The sequence below is a fragment of the Loxodonta africana genome, chromosome 12 (genome assembly GCF_030014295.1).
Source record: "Loxodonta africana isolate mLoxAfr1 chromosome 12, mLoxAfr1.hap2, whole genome shotgun sequence".
In the NCBI taxonomy this organism is placed as follows: Eukaryota; Metazoa; Chordata; class Mammalia; order Proboscidea; family Elephantidae; genus Loxodonta; species Loxodonta africana.
The window spans coordinates 22,505,330-22,526,999 of NC_087353.1; the positions used below are offsets into that span (position 1 = coordinate 22,505,330).

Sequence of the window (21,670 nt, forward strand, 5' to 3'; positions counted from 1 at the left end):
TGTTCCATATGTTCCATGGTTCTTGAAGTTGCAGTGTTCCTTTGCACTATACGTGCTAAGCAATTTGAGGACAGCACCATGGTTCTTTGAGCTCTCTATCTGCTTCTCAGCCCAAAACCTAGGGCAGGGTTCAGCACACAAGAGACATGGGTAGCTTTCTGAATGTCTGTTCATTTTTTATAAAATATGAAATCCTTCGTATATACAAAAATCATGGAGAATAATATAATGAACACCTGATACCCACTACTACCTAAGAAGTAAAAAAAGAATTATTGTTACAGGTGGAGGGCTCTATGTACCACTCTGCAGTCATTTTCCCAGCATCTGTGAATCTTGATGATAGTCCAGTATCTGTGACATCGTATAGTTTGTTTGATCTTCCTGCCCATAAAATAAGAAACTTAGAGCCAAGGCCTAAGGCTAAAGTGAGGCTTTTCAATTCACTCAGTTCAGTCACTTAGGAATATTTATTTAGAGTCTATTGGCCCTGGTGGTGAAGTGGTTAAAAGCTCACCTGCTAACCAAAGGGTCAGCAGTTTGAATCCACCAGCCACTCCTTGGAAACCCTATGGGGCAGTTCACCTCTGTTCTATGGGGTCACGATGAGTCGGAATCAACTCCACGGCAATGGGTTTGGTTTTGGTGTCTATTAAGTGGGGAGCCCTGGTGGTGCAGTGGTTAAGAGCTTGGCTGCTAACCAAAAGGTCGGCAGTTCAAATCCATTAGCCGCTCCTTGGAAACCCTACGGGACAGTTCTATTCTATCTTACAGGATTACTTTGGGTCAGAATAGACTTGACAGCAAGGGGTTTGGTTTTTTGGGTTTTATATTTCAAGTGGAGCCCTTGTCGCACAGTGATTCAGAGCTACAACTACTAACCAAAAGGTTGACAGTTTGAATCCACCAGCCGCTCCTTGGAAACCCTATGAGGCAGTTCTACTCTGTCCTATAGGGTCGCTATGAGTTGGAATCGACTCAATGACAAAGGGGTCGGGGGTATATCAAGTACTGTTCTAGAAACTTGGAATACAGCAGTTAATAAATCTGTTGAAAGAAAAACCAAACCAAAAATAAAATCCTGCCCTTATGGAGTTCACATTCAGGACAGTTCATAAACAATAAATATCATAAGTATGCAAGTTAAAAGGGCATTGGAAAAAATGAAACAAGGTACAAGGAAAAGGGATTCTGAGGCGGGAGAGCAGTCCATGCTTTAAAAAAAGGTATGGCCTTATTGAGAAGGTGATATCTGAGGAAAGACTTTAATGGGATAGGGGTGTCAACCATTTGATTTTGGAGGGAAGGGGCTTCCAGGTAGAGAGCACTGCTGGTGTGAAGACCTTCAGGTAGAGTGTTTGAGGAATAGCAGAGAGGTCAGCATGGCTGGAGTGGAGTACAAGGGGAAAGAATCAGGAAATCGAGTCCGAGAGTAAAGAGGTGGGGGAAGAAGCACGTAGGGCTTTGTAGGCTATCGTGAAGACTGGCTTTTACTTTGAGCTGGGGAGTGATGCTTGGCTGCAGTGTGAAGAGTGGTTTGTAAGGACGAGAGAAGAAACATGAAGTCCTACAATAATTAAAAAGAGAGATGAAGGGGGCTCAGACAGACTAGGGTGAAAGTAGAGGAGTTGATAAGTGTCAGATTATGGCTATATAATGAAGATTTATGAGTCAGGATATCATAATGTTTTAGATGTTGGGTGTGAGAGAAGGAGAGAAGTCAAGAATGGCTCCAAGGTTTTTGTTCTGAGTAACTAGAAGGGTGGAGTTACCATCAACCAAGATGGGGAGAGGCTGCAGTTACAACACGCATGGGGGTCAATTGAGTTTTAGACTTGCTAAGTTTGAGATGTCTACTAGATTTTACAAATGAAAATGCTCAGTAAGCAGCTGGACATATGAATTTGGAGTTCAGAGAGAGATTGAGGCTGGAAATATTAAATTGGGAGTCCTGAGCATATGGGTGGCGTTTGAAGCCACAGGACTTGATGAAATCACTAAGGGAATCAGTGTAGGTAGAGAAGAGGAATGAAGGCTGTTCCTGGGCCACAGATGAGAAACCTACAGAAAACTGGGAGCCATCATGGGAATAGGAGGGCAAATCAAGAACTCAGTATGCTGGAAGCCAGGCAAAGAAAGCATTTCAAGGAAGACGCAGTGAGAAATGTCGTCAAATGCTGTTGGTGGTTCAAAAACAAGATCATCACGGGGAGGTGCCCATTGGATTTGGCAACGTGAGTGTCAGTGGTAATCTTGATGAGAACAGGTCTGGTGAAGTAGTGGCAGCAAAGCCTGACTGAAGTGTGTTTAAGAGAGTACGAGAAGAGTAGAATTGAAGAAAGCAAGAATAGACAACTCTTTAGAGGAGTTTGCTGCAAAGGGAAATGGAAAAATGGGACAGTAGATGGCAGGGGAAATGGGGCCAAGGAAAGGTATTGTAATATGCAAAAAAATATTTTGTTGTTGATGGGATTGATCCCACAGAGATGGAAATATGGATGATATATTAAGAAAGGAGAGAGTGGCTGGAATGGAGCCGTTGAGTGCACAAAGGGAAGGATTGGCATTAGAAAGGAGCAGTGACAATTCATCTGTAGTGACATATAGGAAGGTAGGGTTTATGATGGATGGGAAAGCAGAGGATGAAAGGTGAGTAAATGTGTTGTGGAAATCTATGAAAGTTTTTTTCTGGTTGTTTCATTTTTCTCATTGAAGTAGGAAGCAAGATTATCAGCTGAGAGTCTAGATGAGGAGAAAGCCAGTGATGTTTTAAGAGAGGAGCAGGTATGAGATAGTTGTCTGGGAAGGGGAAGATTGAATAGACTGTGGAAATTCAGTGTGATTTCTGGTCACCACTGTGGGCCATTTAAGGTTTGTGGTTATGAATTTAAAGTGAAACTAGTCAGTGTAACTATGTGTTTTTCTCAGCCATGTTCAGCTACATAGATGCAGGCCGGAAGTAGGAGAAAAGGTGAGTTTAAACAGCGTTGTCTTACCATGCCAATACCTCATAAGGAAAGAAGCAAAGGGCTTGTGGGTATATTCTATAGAGTGAGAATAATGATTAGCTATGTAATTTTTATGTAATTTAAAGCAAGAGAAGGAGGGAAGATAGGCTATCAAGGGAGTACGGGACAGCGAAAATCAGAGAGGATCTGATTTAAGGGAAACATATCATTGGATGATGGCAATTCTTCAGAATCCTCTGTACATTTTGTTCTAATTTTGGAGCTGAGATCCTAAACCCTGAATAGGAACTGATGGGCAGCAGCTTCTCCAAGGCATTATCAGATGTAGAAATTGACAAGGCTTGAAAGTGGCTGAAGTCTTCTCTGATTTCATGACCCTGCATCCTGCTTCTCACATGGGACCGACATTATGTGCACATCTAGAATGCCTGAGTTTAGCAAGAACGTGTTCGGTGCAGACAGGTTCTCCTTTCCTGCTCCTTCTCCTCCTCCCTCTGCCCTTACTTTCTTCCTGCTTATTCCCCTTCTCATCTCCTCCTCGCCTTGTATTCACTTAATCAATTTTTATTTCCCCTCAAGGTGGTTTCCTACATCTTATTTCATCAGGTGCTCACCTTTTCCCTGACGGTAATTATTATCTCCATTTGATTGATGAAGAAATGGAAGCACAGGTTCGTAACTTACCTGTAGGCTCATAGCGAGTCAATGGCACCATTTTCTAGCCAATAATAATTGAATTTTGACTCAAATTCAGAGTGTTGCGTGCCCTTAAGTTGGTTGTAAAATAGATGTGATAGTTGAAGGTTCTTAGAAATGATGCCCATGTTCAGGGTAACCTTGAGCAGCGACTGCTGGCTGGAAGAGCCTGTTGGTCAGCCTCTGCCTTTTAGAGCATTCTGGTTCTCTTTGGACTAAGCCCAGGGTGGGAGACAGAACTGGCCCTGAGAGCAGGCATCTGGATTTATGCAGGTCTTGTGTTGGGGGTGGCACCAACAGTTAAACACTCAGCTACTAACCAAAAGATTGGTGGTTCAAATCTACTCAGAGGTGCCTCAGCAGAAAGGCCTGGAGATCTACTTTCCAAAGGTCACGGCCATTGGAAACCCTGTGGACCATAGTTCTACTCTAACACACATGTGGTTGCTATGGGTCAGAATCTATATGACGGCAATTTTTTTTTTTCAGTTGTGGGAGAGTGAGTAGAATTATGTATAACCCAGTGCCGTCGAGTTGATTCCCACTCATAGCGACCCTGTAGGACAGAGTAGAACTGCCCCATAGAGTTTCCAAGGAGCACCTGGCGGATTCGAACTGCCAACCCCTTGGTTAGCAGCCATAGCACTTAACCACTACGCCACCAGGGTTTCCCTAGAATTATGTATACTGTGGCATATTTCTGTCATCGGTGTGAGCAAAAAACAATGACCAAAATCGGCTTAGTTTGAACAGGTGGTATTAGCCTTAACTTAAACAGTGCTCTAGGTCTGAAAACTTTTTTAAATACCTTGGCTTAAAAAAAAAAAGTTTTATTATTTGTTGCTGCCTTTTAAATGTGATAAGTTGCTTGAGTTAGATTCTTGTCTATAAATGCGATCTGACCTTTTAAATTTCACTTAATAAAATATGTTCCCTTCCTCATCTCCCTATTGGGCAACCTCTTTCCTACGGCTTTGAGACCTGCGGTGGCATCGGCCATCGTGTGACTTCAATGACTAATATGACTCTGGAATGAGCTTCTCAAGGGCAGGGTAGTGTATAAGTCATGTCTGTACCCCTGGCCTCCCACTCAGGACTTGGAACGTAGGGGGTGCTTGTTATATATATATACATGTTATACACATACACACACACACACCCCACATGTATTTGCTGTTGTTGTTAGTTGCTCTCCAGTCAGCCCTGACTCATGGTGATCCCACGTACAATAGAATGAGATGTCAGCTGATCCTATACCACCTTTACAGGCGTTGCTGTGCTCAGGTCCATTGTTGCAGCCGCTGTATACTCTGAGTGCCTTCCAACGTTGGCGGTTCATCTTCCAGCACTGTGTCGGACAATATTCTGTTGTGATCCCTAGGGTATTTGTTGTCTAATTTTAAGAAGTAGATTGCTAGACCTTTCTTCCTGGTCTGTCTTAGTCTGAAAGCTCTGCTGAAACCTGCCCACCATGGGTGACCCTGCTGGTATTTGAAATACCAGCGGCATAGCTTCCAGCATCATAGCAACACACAAGCCACCACAGTACCACAAACTGACAAACTCTGGTAGCATAGTGGTTAAGAGCTACAGCTGGTAACCAAAAGTTCGGCAGTTCGAATCTACTAGGTACTCCTTGGAAACCATATGGGGCAGCTCTACTCTGTCCCATAGGGTCACTATGAGTTGAAATCAACTCTACGGCAACAGGTTTTATATATATATATATATATAATTTACCAACAGGCTATAGGTGTATATAGCTCATATATTAAAAAGACAATGGATTTTTTTTTATTGTACTTTAGATTAAGGTTTACAGAGCAAACAAGTTTCTTATTAAACAATACACACATTGTTTTGTGACATGGTTGCCAATCCCGTGACATGTCAACCTCTCCCCTTCTCGACCTTGGGTTCCCTATTACCGGCTTTCCTGTCTCCTCCTGCCTTCTCGTCCTTTCCCCTGGGCTGGCGTGCCCATTTAGTCTCGTTTTATGGGTCTGTCTAATTTTTGGCTGAAGGGTGAACCTCAGGAGTGACTTCATTACTGAGCTATAAGGGTGTCCTGGGGCCATACTCTTGGGGTTTCCCCAGTCTCTCTCAAACCAGTAAGCCTGGTCTTTTTTTTTTTTTTTTGAGTTAGAATCTTGTTCTACGTTTTTCTTCAACTCTGTCCAGGACCGTTTACTGTGATCCCTGAAAAAGACACTGGATTTTGATCCAAATGATATGCTTCGCAAGGAACACTGTGCTGGAGCTTGGAATCAGCCCGAGTTAGGTCCCAGTCAGAACTGTGTGACAATAACTGGCAGGCAAGAGAAGGAGTCAGCAGTCAGCTAGACTCACAAACACTTACTGAGCTTCCACTGGGCCCCTAGTGCTGGGAGTCATAATACACAGATTGGAACAGACTTTTGATTTCAGGGCAAAGCAGAGAAGCCAAAGCCCAACTCCTACCTTCATCTTCACCTCTATTCAGCCCAGCAGTGGCCCAGGCTGCTCTTCCCTGCCCCCTGCATCAGGTGACTGGCCCCCAGTGGCTGCTCATCTGTACCTGTGTGTACCTTTCTCTACTACATTCCTACATTTTCCCCATTTCAGCCTTGAAAGTACTATCAGAGTGAGCTCTGATGTCATTCCATCTGAGGCCTCATTGGCCCTCTACATAAGAGGTATCCTGTGCCTCTCCTCGGCTCCTGCCACTCTTGGCTCTTTTCTTGCAGCAGTTCTCCAGGCCAGCGGGCATGAGTAGTGTGTGCCTCTGGCCCCTTCAGAACAAAGACCCCTGGTCTGCCTCTGGGTCCCCAGTACCTAGCCCAGGACGTGGTACGGAGAAAGTTGTTTGTCCCCAAGAATGGAGCTGTACCTTGTCAGAACAGACTCATACTCTGCACAGTTCTGAGAAGTTCTGAGGACAACACCCATTCCTGTGCTGCTCTGCGCTTGTTCCCACGTTGTTTTTAAGCAGCACTGTCATTCAAATAAGCAGCTCTGAAACCAGAGGCCCTGCGTGTTCCCCATGGCCAGCTTCTACTGGAAAGAACTGCACATTCCAGACACAGTGCTCAGCTCATGGGTGTTCGCTGCAGCTCTGAGCTCTGAGCTGAGCTCTTCAATGGGACAGCAGCAGCTACTGGTCCCCTGTGTCCTGATGGAGGACAAGAAAGGGACAGAGAGAGGTACCCTTAGGCCACTGCTGGGCTAAAGTAGGGGTTGGACTTTGGCTCTTTTGTCCTGAAAATAGAAGCTGGCCTGATTCTGTGTATAACGACCTAGCAACCCCTTCCTATACCCCGGCACCAGGAGCGTAGTGGAAGCTTAGCCTTTGTGAACCTAGCTGACTGCTGACTCCTTCCTTTGTCTGCCCCTGTGGTGATGAGGCCTGGCCCTGGGTCAGGGAAGGGACACCCGTTCCTATGCAGGGTGAGTGGGAGAAGTGCTTGGTAGGCTGGCTTTGTAGCCATTGAAAACTCTGAATGACACCTTAAGCCTGTTGGCCTGGCCAGTGTGTGGCACTGTCAGAGCCTGTGTACCACGTCCCTTCTCTCCTGTGTTCCCTCCCCATTTGCAGCTCCCTCCTCCCAAGCTGACCAGGTTAAAGAACAAGCCATACCCCCAGATTAAATTAGTTGCCATCAAGTCAACTCTGACTCATGGCGACCTCATGTATGTCAGAGTAGAACTGTGCTGCATAGGGTTTTCAATGCCTGATTTTTTGGAAGCAAATTGCCAGGTGTTTCTTCTGTGGCATCTCTGGGTGGGTTCGAACCTCCAACCTTTGTGTTAGCAGCTGAGCATGTTAACTTTTTGTACCACCCCAGGACCCCAGATCACACAAAGTCTAGTATTCTCAGAAACACAGATTCTCCCTAGGGGCACCCTCTGGGAGGAGGAGAGGACAGACCCAGCACGGCACGGTTCCCTCCACTCTGGGTGATTTCCTAACCCACGAGTGCCTGGCTTTCCTCACCATCCCAGGGGGTCTGGTGGAACTGTGCCGTGTTCAGCACTGGCTGTGTTGTAATTTTTCCCAAGAAATGAAAAACCTTCCTCTTCAGTGCCCCTTATATCACGTCCTGATTCTGCCAGAAAGTGGATCTGTGTTCTGTCAGTTCAGCCTGTGGTGCACTGGGGGGAAGCTGAGCCCTGGAGATGAGGGGCAGCTGGCAGCATCTTGTTCCCCCGTCTTGTCCTGGGATGTCCCAACTGTGTCCTGTGAGGTGGTTTCATGCCTGTTGTCTACTCGCGCACCTGGCAGGAGCCCAGCTAACCGCATCACCCTCCTTCCTGATAGCCTCAACTGCAGCTGTCTCAGGGGTGCTTTCAAGCATGCTTTCGTAGAACGTGCCGAAGGTCAAAGGACCTTTCTTTAAGTCCTCCTCAGATTCAGGGCTGCTGTGATTTGCTCCTGTATCACCCGCCTCTTCTGAGAAATACGGGAACGGTAGCACAGTTGCTGGAACAGCGTCAAGTGAATCTGAGGTCTTCACAAACAGCGATTTCTTCATGTTCTTGGTTGTTTTTTTTCCATAGACAAACCCACCCACTTTTGAGCTGGTGGGTCAGGGCCAGATGTTTTGAAAGCACAGCTTTTCAATTGCCCTGTAACATGCACCCAAACTTGTTAAGAGAGACTGGATTTCTCTGGCAGTTATGAAACACACAGTGTTTTCCACAGGAAGCTGCTGGGCTCTTCTTTTTAAACAGAAGGCATTTTGTTTGTCAGGATCCTTCTTGTTAGAACCTGTGGGATTCTGGACAAGGTCAAGGCTTTGTTCATTCTGTGAGCAGAAGGTTTGCCATGAAAATTGAAAGTATAAATGATGTATAATAGCTGCCACCTTTGGAGTGTCAACTATATGCCTGCGACTTTAAACCAAAAAACCAAAACCATTGCTGTTGAGTCAATTCTGACTCATAGCTACCCTATGGTACTCAGGTTTATTTTCCAGGTCATACTCTTCCCTGTATAGTTCCTGTCTCTTTTAAGTTACTCTCCCCTTGGAAAAATATTTGTTGTTGGTTGTTACTGCCGTCGAGTTGGCCCCCAACGTGTGGCGACCTCACGCATAATGGAATGAAGCACTGTCCGGTCCTGCACCAACCCCGTGATTGATTGCGAATCGCACAGTTGTGATCTATAGAGTTTCTTTGGCTGATTTTCAGAAGTAGATCACCAGGCCTTTCTTCCTAGTCTGTCTTAAGTCTGGAAGCTCCACTGAAACCTGTTCAGCATCATAGAAATAATTAAGCCTCCGCCGACAGACAGGTATTGGCTGTGCATGAGATGCCGTGGCTGGGAATTGATTCCGGGTCTCCCACATGGAAGGTGAGAATTCTACCACTGAACCACCAGTGTCCCCTGGGGAGATATTGAACACTATAAATTAATAAAGGGTCCTCAAGCACTTTAAAGCCCTCATTTACACACAAAATATTGTGTTATTTGTATCTCGTTGTTAAAATACATCCATATAAAGACCTTTCAAGGAAACTTTTCTTACAGAGGGGAAATCATAATATACACTGGAAGAGAATAAACTATGATATCTCTGAGATGATTACTTATAAATCAGAATTTTTGTTTATCCAAGTTGACTTTAGCTCTGCTTGGTACGAGTTAACAAAGCTTTCCTAATGGGCCATGTGGTTTCCAACCCCTTTGGGAAGAGCTGCCCTGGTTGGACCACATCTCAGGTCTGACTGCCTCCATAATTTAAGGGGGGTATAGGGTCCCTGAAGGATGTTCAGGAGAAAGACAACAGAATAAGGAAGAAACAAAAAGCAAATCTCCACTCCTGCCTTACTGATGCCAGCATTCAGTCAGAAAAACTGTCCTTCTCATCAAGGCTTTGACTCCCGTTCAAATGAAAGCCCTTCAGATAGAGCCACTCTTAAATGTTGAGAAGTTGTAAATACAGTCTTGTGTGCTGGATGACCACACATGCAGCTATACCAACCAGTCATTCTTTCACTCACATCTTTATCACTCAGCAAACAGTCATGAATAACTATGATGTGCTGGGCCCTAAAGAACAAGAAGAGTGGGGCCACTTATGTTCTTGTGGGGCTCCTAGTCTAGTGGCGGATAGACAGGCAAAGGTAACATGACAAGTGCTAGAATTAAGGTATGCAACCCGATGCTATGGAAACACAGATATGGAAGTGGTTGATTCCACCTACAGGAGTTGAGATAGTCTTCATGAAGGAGGTGATATTTGAGTAGGGACATGGAGGGTGAGTAGGAGGTGACCAGCTGGACGAAAGTGTGCAGCACAGATTAGAGTGGAAAGAGCTTGTTAGTTGTGTGGCCTTGGGTGAGTTACTCAACCATTCTGAAATTCAGTTTCTCCAATATAAAATGGGTAGGCATTACGGATTGAATTGTGTCCTCCCCCCAAAATGTGTGTCAACTTGGCTAGTCCATGATTCTTAGTATTGTGTGATTGTCCACCATTTTGCCATCTGATGTGGTTTTCCTATATGTTGTAAATTCTACCTCTATGATGTTAATGAGGTGGGATTAGCAGCAGTTAAATTAATTAGGCAGGACTCAATCTACAAGATTAGGTTGTGTCTTAAGCCAATCTCTTTTGAAATATAAAAGAGAGAAGCAAGCAGAGAGACATGGGGACTTCATACCATCGAGAGAGTAGTGCCGGGAGAAGCGTGCGTCCTTTGGACCCCAGGGCTCCTGCTCTGAGAAGCTCCTAGGCCAGGGGAAGATTGATGACAAGGACCTTCCTCCAGAGCCAACAGAAGGAGAAAGCCTTCCCTTGGAGCTACACCCTGAATTTGGACTTCTAGCATCCTAAACTGAGAAAATAAATTTCTCTTTGTTAAAACCATACACTTGTGGTATTTCTGTTACAGCAGCACTAAATAACTAAGACAGTAAGTGATATCCACAATGTTTAGAGAATTAAATTAATTATATATGAACTGAACCTGGCTCATAAGAGGTGAACATCTTGGGGATTATCATTCTAGGCAGAGAATGCTTCATACAGGACCTTTCTGTCTGCTTTGTGCATGGGTCGAGGTCCCTCTAAGTTCACCCTAATGTTTTCTAATGGCTGTGTGTGTGTCAGATGTGACTTGGCTGTTGGGGGCATCGTGTTCATCGTCTGTAGTCACCGAAGTTCAAGAAACTACCCTTCACAAAGGTAGCTCTAAGAGTGTGCCCAAGTGCAGAAACACAGCCCTGCCTCCCAGGATACCTTTAGCTTTGACCAGCCTCAGTCAGGTGGAAAAATGCCAATGGGGACATCTCCCATCCGGAATGGGCTGTGCACCAAGGCTTCTCAGAATCTCAGATGGCTTATACGGCTGTCACAACCTCTCTCATCCTTATCTCTGCCCTATTGCCTCCTCTCTCCTTTTCTCTCCAGGCTCACTGCTTCCCTTTGGGCTATTGCAACAGCCTAGGTGCCAAACTCCTTGCTGCTCTGGAGGCAAATGGTAGAGAGGGAAGAGCAAAGGCTTTGGAATTGGACAGACCTGGACCTTAGCTAATTAAACTACATATGAAAATGGCCAGTACATCATGTAGCACTTGGTTAGTACTCACTAAATGGTCATTATTAGCTATAGTCTTCCTCCTTCCCAGAGCCATTCCACACACCAGAGCTTCCAGACTGGCCCTCTGAAACCATGGCTGGCATCACGTTGTCACTATCCTGGGCAACATGCCCCATTGGTGCCCTAATTCCTCAGTTCTCAACTCCTTTTCCTGAATTGCAGAGTCCTTTCTCTTCCTCAGCACTGCTTTCCACGCTCACATTTGCATTCCAGTCTCTTCACTGGTTTATAACAATGTCAAGATTCTTCTTGTCTCCTTGATGCATGTGCGTTTGCTTCAGCTTGGCATATCTTCCTTGACCTGGCCAACTCCTACTCGATCTTCAATACCCAGCTCTTTGGTGAAATCTTCCTAACCCCTCCTCCACCTTTCCCGGGAGATTTTTCTTCCTCTGGGCTACCCCAAAGCCAAAAAAAAAAAACAAAACCCCACTGCCGTTGAATCGATTCCAGCTCATAGTGAGTGACCCTATAGGACAAAGTAGAACTGCCCCATAGGGTTTCCAAGGCTGTAAATCTTACAGAAGTAGACTGCCACATCCCTCCTGTGGAGTGCCTGGTAGGTTCAAACTGCTGGGTTTTCAGTTAGCAGCCAGCCACTGTGCTACCAAGGCTCCTTGGGCTACCCCAGCATTTTATGTCTCCATGATAGCTCGCATTATGGTATTATTTATAGGTATTATTTTATGCTTCTTTTTTTCCTGCTAGACTATGAATCACTGGAATGATCATGTCTTAGTCATCTTTGTAATTACCCCAGTGATGAACTCAGTACTTAGTATTAGGCTATTAGGCATGGCAGATAGTAGATGCTCAATTAATGTGTTACTGGACGTGCTAGATCCATTCCTCATTCATCCCTCTGCTCTGAACTCCAACCACACTCAACAGTAGTTCACAGTACCTAACCCAGGACAGCACACATAGTAGACTCTCAGTAATGAAGGAGTGACTGCACCATATTGTTGCCATGTGATTATATGTAGTAGTAATAATAATAACAACAGCAATAAAAGGTAACATTTATTTATCGCGTGTATACTACGTACCAGTTTCTGTGCTAAGTGCTTTAAATTCATTCTCACTTAATTCTTACAAAACAATATAAAGTATATATTATCATTATTATCCCCATTATTTTAAAGATGTGGATATTGAAACACAGAAAAGCTAAAATGATTAGACCAAAGTCACACAGATGGTTTATATGGGTCTAGCCTGTCAGATTCTAAGAGTATAAACTTTAATTACCCTGTAAAAAGCTGTTTATATTACTTATTGGTGTCTCCAGGACTGATATGTTCTTTCCCATCGGTTGGGTGCCTGTTCGACTTGGTCAGCGCCTGTGCTAAAACTGTTCCTTAGCTATTTTGTATAATTCCTCCTGGGCATATCAACATCTTGATCCTATAGTGGCTGTGTCTGCGGAGCTCCATCTTCTGGCCTTGCCACTCCAGGGAAGCTGAGTAACTTGGATGCTTGAGAAAGACGAACCTTGACTTACTTGGCATAGGCCAACTAAGAAGGAAAGCTTCATGTGTGCCCAGGGGTCTTCATGCAATGAGAATTTCATGAAGAGCATGCCACAATATTAGCAGAGAAGGCTGGTGCCAGCTTCCCCTTATTCTGGTCTCAATTTGTTCTCTCTTTCATCAGTGTGACACAAATATCTACTCCTGTCTTGCCATTCATTTTTACTGCTCTTCTTCTTTTCCAACCTTCACATCACTTCTTCCATGAGTCTCCCCATACTGATCTGATTTCCATGAAACTGCTACCTTGTCTTTCCCTGATGAAGAGATGGAGATGTGAAGCTTAGATGACTAGCCTTCAGGCTTGAACATGATAGCTGCTATTTCTGCAGCAGAACTTCCCCAAAATAAATTACATGGCACACAAATACCACCATATGTTGAGTTAAAGGAGTTTCAAGATTATGTGATTTTGGGAAATGCTGCATTCTATATTTCTTCCCGGAGATTGACAACATATACCGATACTGTGAAGGCTCTGAGAAGCTACGCAGGAAAAGAACCTTTATCTCATTTGACCCACTGTGGGCCTTGTTTTTGTGGAACACTTATCAACAGCCCATGAGAAATCCTCTAGAAACTGCTGCCCTGCTGTGGGGGACTGGAGTAGGAGAAAGGCTAGCACTGAGCTGTCCACTCACAGGCTTGTAGTGACCACTCTTGCAGGCTTAGAGGCCAGGGCTTCAGGGTGCCCAAGGAGCTGAGGGTAACAGCCTGGAGAGCCGGGGCTCTATCCTTGGCCTGATCCTCCGTGGATTCTCTGCTGTGCTCCTTCATTGCCCAGGGCATTGTACCAGCATCCTTGTGGTTATTGGGGAGAGTTAGAAGTCCCCTCATAGCAACATTTAGTTTACAGCCTAGGATATTGGGGAATCTCCAGCCTCTAGACTAAATATACTGTTGTGTCATATACTTAAAGGCAGAGACCAGGTCTTGCTCACCCCTGGAGTCCTAGCTCTTGGTATAGTGCCTGAGAAACAATAGGCACTATTTGCCTGTTTTGAATGAATTCTCCATTAGGATCCACTAATGACAGGCTAGATTCTTGTTTTCCAATCAAACTTCATTCTTCTATAGACTCATACTATAAAAAAATTTTTTTTTTATACTATACATTGCATAAATTTATGGGTTTTTGTAGGTTCTTTTCGTAAACAGGCAAGGTGGTACACCAGTAATGGTGTTAGATTCCACACAGGAGAATCTGTTTCATCATTTTATCCTAAACACACCACACAGAATGCCTACAGAAACACAAACTCTATAGACATAAGCATGCACGCAGACACGCTTGCGTTCCCTCACCACCATGAAATAGATACAGATGAAATTGTATACATAAACATGCAAAGAAAAATAGTTCAGACCCCTCAACACACATATGCACACACACACACACACACACACACACACACATTCTTCTGGCTATTTATTCCTATGAAACAAACTGCCCTAAAACTTAGTGGCTTAAAACAACAGTTCCTTGTATCTCATGATTCTGTGGGTCAGGAATTTGGGCAGGACTCAGCTGGGTGATTCTTTTGCTCCTAGTGGCATTGACTGAGATCACTCAGAGCTACTTGACTGGTGGGTGGGTTAGTCTGGAAGGACCTGGATGGCTTCCTGCACACGTCTGATGTGAGGTAGGGGTAGCCAGCAGACTGAGCTCAACTGGGACTGTTGACAGGAGTGCCTACACATGGCCTCTCAGGCATGGCAGTCTCAGGGTAGCCAAACTTCTTACATGGTAGCTGGTGTTCCCAGAATGAGCATTCCAAGAGGCTGAGAAAGAATCTATATGGCTTCTCATGACCTGGCCATAGAAGTAGAAGAACATCACTTATGTTGCATTCTGTTGTTCAAGCAAGTCACTAAAGCTACCTCAGATTTCAGGGGAAGGTTATTAGACTCTACTTCTTGATAGGAGGAGTAGCAAAGAGTTTGCAGCTGTCTTTAATCTAATACACATACACATCCTACATGAAGCTTAAGCCTTCCCTATTAAGCACACTATTGGGATTTTATCTGGGCCTGAGGAAGTTGCAACTGTGTGGGTCCCGCTCTCAGAATGTACCTGGGTGGTGTACGATCTCCCTTTATTTGCCAGGATATGCAAATATGAGGCATGAATATGCAATATTCCAGTGGCTGGATATGCAATATGAGGCTTGGATAGACAGCCTGCACGGGGGTGGGGGGTGGGGGGCATTTCTTTACGGACTGGCATTTCTATCCTGGAAGTTAAATATAAGGTCCCTTCTTCAGCATACTATACAAGGTTTCATAAAGTCTGGAATCCTAGCTTGTATTATGGACACCCAGTATTGCTACAGAACCTCAGAGCAGGAAATTCCACATTCCGTTCAGTCTGGCCCCCTCATTGTACACATGAGACGTTGAGGTCCAGAGAAGGAATGATTTGCTCAAGGTTACAAAGCTAGGATTCCACAGTTCTGGGTCCTCTGACTCCTCCAACTCCCTTTCCGGAGTTCTATTCCATAGAATTTCCTCTACCTGGGCTGCCACTGGCTGAGTCCCCTCCAGAGATCAGGTGCACTTATGTATCAAATATCTAAGTGAGCACTGGGGGCTGGGGACAAGACAGCCACTGATTAGTCAGCTGTGAGGCCTAGGGGACCAGGTGACCAGGAAGACATGACCAGAAACAAGGGAAAGCTTCTTTGAGTGGTTACTGACCACAAAGTCGGTAGACAAAGGCCAAGACATAGGCTGCAAGAGAGCTGTAGAGTCCAACTCCACCTTCATCTTTCCCATTAGGAAACAGTACAAGAATCAAGTCAATCCAGCGTACTGTCATAACCAGGACCTAAAATGCAGCTGATGTAGTATAGTGGCTTTGATCAGTCAAACTTGACTCATTCACCCCCTCTTGCTAGCTCTATGACCTTAGCCAGTCCCTTGATCTCCTGAGCTCCAGTCTTATCTGCGTATTGAGAATATCTAATTTATTTTTCCATTTGACAAGTACCTATTGACTATCTATCATGTGCCAGACATTGATTGCTAGGAATACAATGATGAGGAAAATAGGCACTGTCACTTTTTATTTACCTAAGCAATTACACACACAAATATAAATTTGCAAACTGTGCTAAGTGTTATGAAGGAGAGATGAAGGAACTTATGAAAGAATGCAATCATGATGTGATCAAGTCAGGCAGGACAGGGAAGACCCCTCTGAGAAGATGACACTTGTGTGTGGTCTGGGAGAGTAGTGTCTTGGAGGTGAAGTGTATTGTGGGCAGAAGGATACAGCATGTGCAAAGGCCCTGAGGCTGGAAAGGGTAAGTTGAATACAGCGGCTGAAAGCCCAGTGTCACTGGGTCAGAGAGATCAAAGGTAGCAATTAGGAAATGAGACTGAAAAGGTGGGTGGGAGGTTTGTTCACCAATTATAGTGGACTGAATAGTGTCCTCCCAAAAGATATGTTTAAGCCCTAAATTCCAGCACCTGCGAATGTGGCCTTATTTGGAATAGAATCTTTGCAGATGTAATCAAAGTAAGATGAATTCCTGCTGGACGTGGAAAGGCTCTAAATGCATGGACTGTTGTCCTTATAAACGGAGGAGAGGACACACAGAAGACAATACAGGGCCGGAGTTCATGTGAGGATGGAATCAGAAGTTGGAGTGATGCATCTACAAGTCCTGTACACCAAGAATTGTCAGCAACCACCGGAAGCCAGGAGAGAGGCCTGAAACAGATTCTCCCTCAGAGCATCCAGAAGGAACCAACTTTGCCGACACCTTGATTTTGCACTTCTGGTCTCCAGAACTGTTAGAGAATAAAGTCCCATTGTTTTAAGCCACCAAGTTTGTGATAATTTATTACAGCAGTCCTAGGAAACTAATATACCAAGTTAAGGAGAGTTAAAAAAAAATTTTTATGTATGTGTTTATTTTACTCCTAAAAGAACTTAAAATGAAGTTACCGAATGGTTTTAATCATGGAGTGAAAAGTTTGTGTTTCAAAAAGATGACTTTAGGTGCAGCATGGAGAACAAGCTTCAGGATGGCAAGAGACATGGGCAATCCCACTGGTAGGCTGTGGCAGGCAGAATAATGGCCCCCAAGGATGTCCATGTCCTAGTCCTTGGAACCCGTGAATATGTTATTTTACATGGCAAAAAGGAATTAAGGATGCTAATCACTGACTCTAAAATAGACCGATTATCCTGGATGATCCAGGGGGACCCAATCTAATCACATGTGCTCAGCAGAGTGGGTCAGAGACATGTGACAGCAGGAGGACTCAACCTGCCCTTGCTGGCTTTTAAGGGACTATTATCAACCTCACTTTGTAAGTGAGGAAACTGAATTTCTAAGACATCAAATGACTAAGACTCAAGAGCAAGCTTTATTAAGTGTTATAATCAGGATTTAGATCCAACTCCCTTGATTACAAATTCTCTTTCCATTTTTATACTATTGTGGGGAAACTTCCATAGGGAAACCCATGTTAGAGCATTAGACTGGCTCTAATTCCAACCCCTTGCTGTGTGCCCTTGTGCAAACCACTTCCTCCTTAGATACTTGGGTTCTTCAACTGTGGAATGAGGAGTTGGCCTATATCCAGGGGTTAGTTAACCAAAAGGTGTTAAAGGTGGGTTGAAGGTGTTTATGAGTGCCCTGAAATTGTATACAGATTTCTGGGTGTATATGCATTGAGGCCCCCACGTGGCTGTCTGTTGTACTGTAGGGGCTTGCGTGTTACTGTGATGCTGGAAGCTATGCCACCGGTATTCAGATACCAGCAGGGTCACCTATGGCAGACAGGTTTCAGCTGAGCTTCCAGGCCAAGACAGACTAGGAAGAAGGACCTGGCAGTCTACTTCTGAAGAGAATTAGCCAGTGAAAACCTTATGAATAGCAGCGGAACACTGTCAGATATAGTGCTGGAAGATGAACCCTCCCCCAGGTTTGAAAGTACTCAGAAGACGACTAGGGAAGAGCTGCCTCCTCAAAGTAGAGTCAACCTTAATGATGTGGATGGAGTCGAGTTTTCGGGACCTTCATTTGCTGATGTGGCATGACTCAAAATGAGAAGAAACAGCTGCAAACATCCATTAATAATCTGAACTTGGAATGTATGAAGTATGAATTTAGGGAAATTGAAAATCATCAAAAATGAGCGGCCTTTGCGGTTCCAACATGGTGGAGCTGACGGTGGGGGTTCGCGGCTCCAATGGGGCTTTCTACAAGGGATTTATCAAAGATGTCCATGAAGACTCCCTCACAGTTGTTTTTGAAAATAATTGGCAGCCAGAATGCCAGGTTCCCTTTAATGAAGTTAGATTACCTCCACCACCTGATATAAAAAAAGAAATTAGCGAAGGAGATGAAGTAGAGGTTTATTCAAGAGCAAATGAGCAAGAACCATGTGGATGGTGGCTGGCTAAAGTTAGAATGATGAAAGGAGAATTTTATGTCATTGAATATGCTGCTTGTGATGCTCTTACAATGAAATAGTACATTTGAATGACTTCGACCTGTCAATCAAAATAAAACTGTCAAAAAAAAATACCTTCTTTAAATGTACAGTGGATGTTCCTGAGGATTTGAGAGAGGCGTGTGCTAATGAAAATGCACATAAAGATTTTAAGAAAGCAGTAGGAGCATGCAGAATTTTTTACCATCTGGAAACCACACAGCTAATGATACTGTCCGCCAGTGAAGCAACTGTGAAGAGAGTAAATATTTTAAGTGACATGCATTTGCGAAGTATTCGTACAAAGTTGATGCTTATGTCCAGAAATAAAGAGGCCACGAAGCATTTAGAATGCACAAAACAACTTGCAGCAGCTTTTCATGAGGAATTTGTTGTGAGAGAAGATTTAATGGGCCTGGCAATAGGAACTCATGGTAGTAACATCCAGCAAGTCAGGAAGGTTCCTGGAGTTACAGCTATCAAGCTGGACGAAGATACGGGAACATTTAGAACCTATGGAGAGAGTGCTGATGCCGTCAAGAAGGCGAGAGGTTTCTTGGAATTTGTGGAGGATTTTATTCAAGTTCCTAGGAATCTCGTTGGAAAAGTAATTGGAAAAAACGGCAAAGTTATTCAAGAAATAGTAGACAAATCTGGAGTGGTTCGGGTGAGAATTGAAGGAGACAATGAAAATAAGCTACCTAGAGAAGATGGGATGGTTCCGTTTGTATTTGTTGGCACTAAAGAAAGCATTGGAAACATCCAGGTTCTTCTAGAGTACCATACCGCTTATCTGAAAGAAGTAGAACAGCTAAGAATGGAACGCCTACAGATTGATGAACAGCTACGACAGATTGGTATGGGTTTCAGACCTTCTTCCACCAGAGGGCCTGAAAAAGAAAAAGGATATGCCACTGAAGAAAGTACCGTCTCTTCTGCACAAGGTTCTAGGTCTTATAGTGGAAGAGGCAGAGGTTGTTGGGGCCCTAATTACACCTCCGGTTATGGTACAAACTCTGAGCTGTCTAACCCCTCTGAAACAGAATCGGAGCGTAAAGATGAGCTGAGTGATTGGTCTTTGGCCGGAGAAGATGACTGAGAGAGCCGACATCAGCGTGACAGCAGGAGGTGCCCAGGAGGAAGAGGCAGAAGTGTTTCAGGGTGTCGAGGTCGTGGTGGACCACATGGTGGCAAATCCTCCATCAGTTCCGTGCTCAAAGATCCAGACAGCAATCCATACAGCTTACTTGATAATACAGAATCAGATCAGACACTGATGCCAGCAAATCTCATCACAGTACTAACCGTCGTAGGCAGTCTTATAGACGAAGGACTGATGAAGATGCTGTTCTGATGGATGGGATGACTGAATCTGATACGGCTTCAGTTAATGAAAATGGGCTAGTCACAGTTGCAGGTTATATTTCTAGAGCTCAGTCTCAGAGCAGACAAAGAAACCTCCCAAGGGAAACTTTGCCTAAAAACAAGAAAGAAATGCTGTAGATTGCATTTATAAAGAAGTTGAAAAAGTTATCTCCCTTTGGCAGGCAAAAGATGTGATTGAAGAGCATGGTCCTTCAGAAAAGGCAATAAATGGCCCAACTAGTACTTCTGGCGATGAAATTTCTAAGCTACAGCGTACGCCGGGAGAAGAAAGGATCAATACCCTAAAAGAAGAAAATCCTCAAGAAGCAGCAGTCCTGAATGGTGTTTCATAGACTGAAGAAGTTCCTAGTTTACAGTTCTTACATTACATTTTACAATGGTGCTTGTACAAGCTTGCCAAAGATACAATACGGATCACCAGTCTTTCCATCGCACTTTCAGTTCCTCCATTTGGAATTCAGAAAGGGGAGGGATCCTGAAGAAATCATATGTTAAAAGTACTTTGACACCTACTGTGTTATAAAATATATCATCAGATGTGCCTTGAGAATAGTATATGTAACATTAAAAAAAAGTTGCTGGCTAAAAGAAAATCATCAAAAATGAAATGGAACACATAAGCATCCATATCCTAGGCATTAGTGAGCTGAAATGGAATGGTATTGGCCATTTTGAATTGGCCAATCATATGGTCTACTATGCCAGGAATGACAACTTGAAGAGGCATGGCGTTGCATTCATTGTCAAAACGTACATTTCAACATCTATGCTGAAGTACAATGCTGTCAGTAATAGGATAATATCCTACAGGAAGGACCAGCTAATATGACTATTATTCAAATTTATGCACCAGCCACTAAGGCCAAAGATGAAGAAATTGAAGATTTTTACCAGCTTCTATAGTCTGAAATTGATTGAACATGCAATCAGGATGCACTGATAATTACTCGTGATTGGAATGTGAAAGTTGGAAACAAAGTAGAAGGATCGGTAGTTGGAAAATATGGCCTTGGTGATAGAAACGATGCCGGAGATTTCATGATAGAATTTTGCAACACCAACAACTTCTTCACTGCAAATACCTTTTTTTCATCAACATAAATGGCGACTATACACATGGACCTTGCCGGATGGAATACACAGGAATCAAATCAAATACACAGGAATCTTTCCACATCTGTGGAAGCAGATGATGGAAAAGCTCAATATCATCAGTCAGAACAAGGCCAACGGTCGACTGTGGAACAGACGATCAATTGCTATTATGCAAGTTCAGATTGAAACTGAAGAAAATTCGAACAAGTCGATGAGAGCCAAAGTACGACCTTGAGTATATCCCACCTGTATTTAGAGACCACCTCAAGAATAGATTTGACGTGTTGAACACTAATGACTGAAGAACACACGAGTTGTGGAATGACATCAAAGACATCATACATGAAGAAAGCTAGAGGTCATTACAAAGACAGGAAAGGAAGACAAGACCAAAATGGATCAGAAGAGACTCAAACTTGCTTTTGAATGTCGAGGAGCTAAAGCAAAAGAAAAAATTGATGGAGTAAAAGAACTGAACAGGAGATTTCAAAGGGTGGCTCAAGAAGACAAAGTAAAGTATTATAATGACATGTATAAAGAGCTGGAGATAGAAAACCAAAAGGGAAGAACACACGTGACTTTTCTCAAGCTGAAAGAACTGAAGAAAAAATTCAAGCCTCGAGTTGCAATAGTGAAGGATTCTATGGGGAAAATATTAAACGACCCAGGAACCAGCAAAAGAAGATGGAAGGAATACACAGAGTTATACCAAAAAGAATTAGTCAATGTTCAACTATTTCAAGAGGCAGCATATGATCAGGAACCAATGGTACTGAAGGAAGAAGTCCAAGCTGCACTGAAAACATTGGCAAAAAACAAGGCTCTGGGAATTGACGGAATACCAATTGAGGTGTTTCAACAAATGGATGCAGTGCTGGAAGTGCTCACTTGTCTATGCCAAGAAATTTGGAAGACAGCTACCTGGCCAACTGACTGGAAGAGATCCATATTTATGCCTAT

The 21,670-nt window shown here is 43.9% G+C and overlaps 1 pseudogene; it reads left to right on the plus strand.

Moving 5' to 3' along the window:
* The first annotated feature begins 17,914 nt into the window (after positions 1 to 17,914).
* Positions 17,915 to 19,806, plus strand: LOC100659716 (RNA-binding protein FXR1-like; annotated as a pseudogene).
* The last annotated feature ends 1,864 nt before the right edge of the window (positions 19,807 to 21,670 follow it).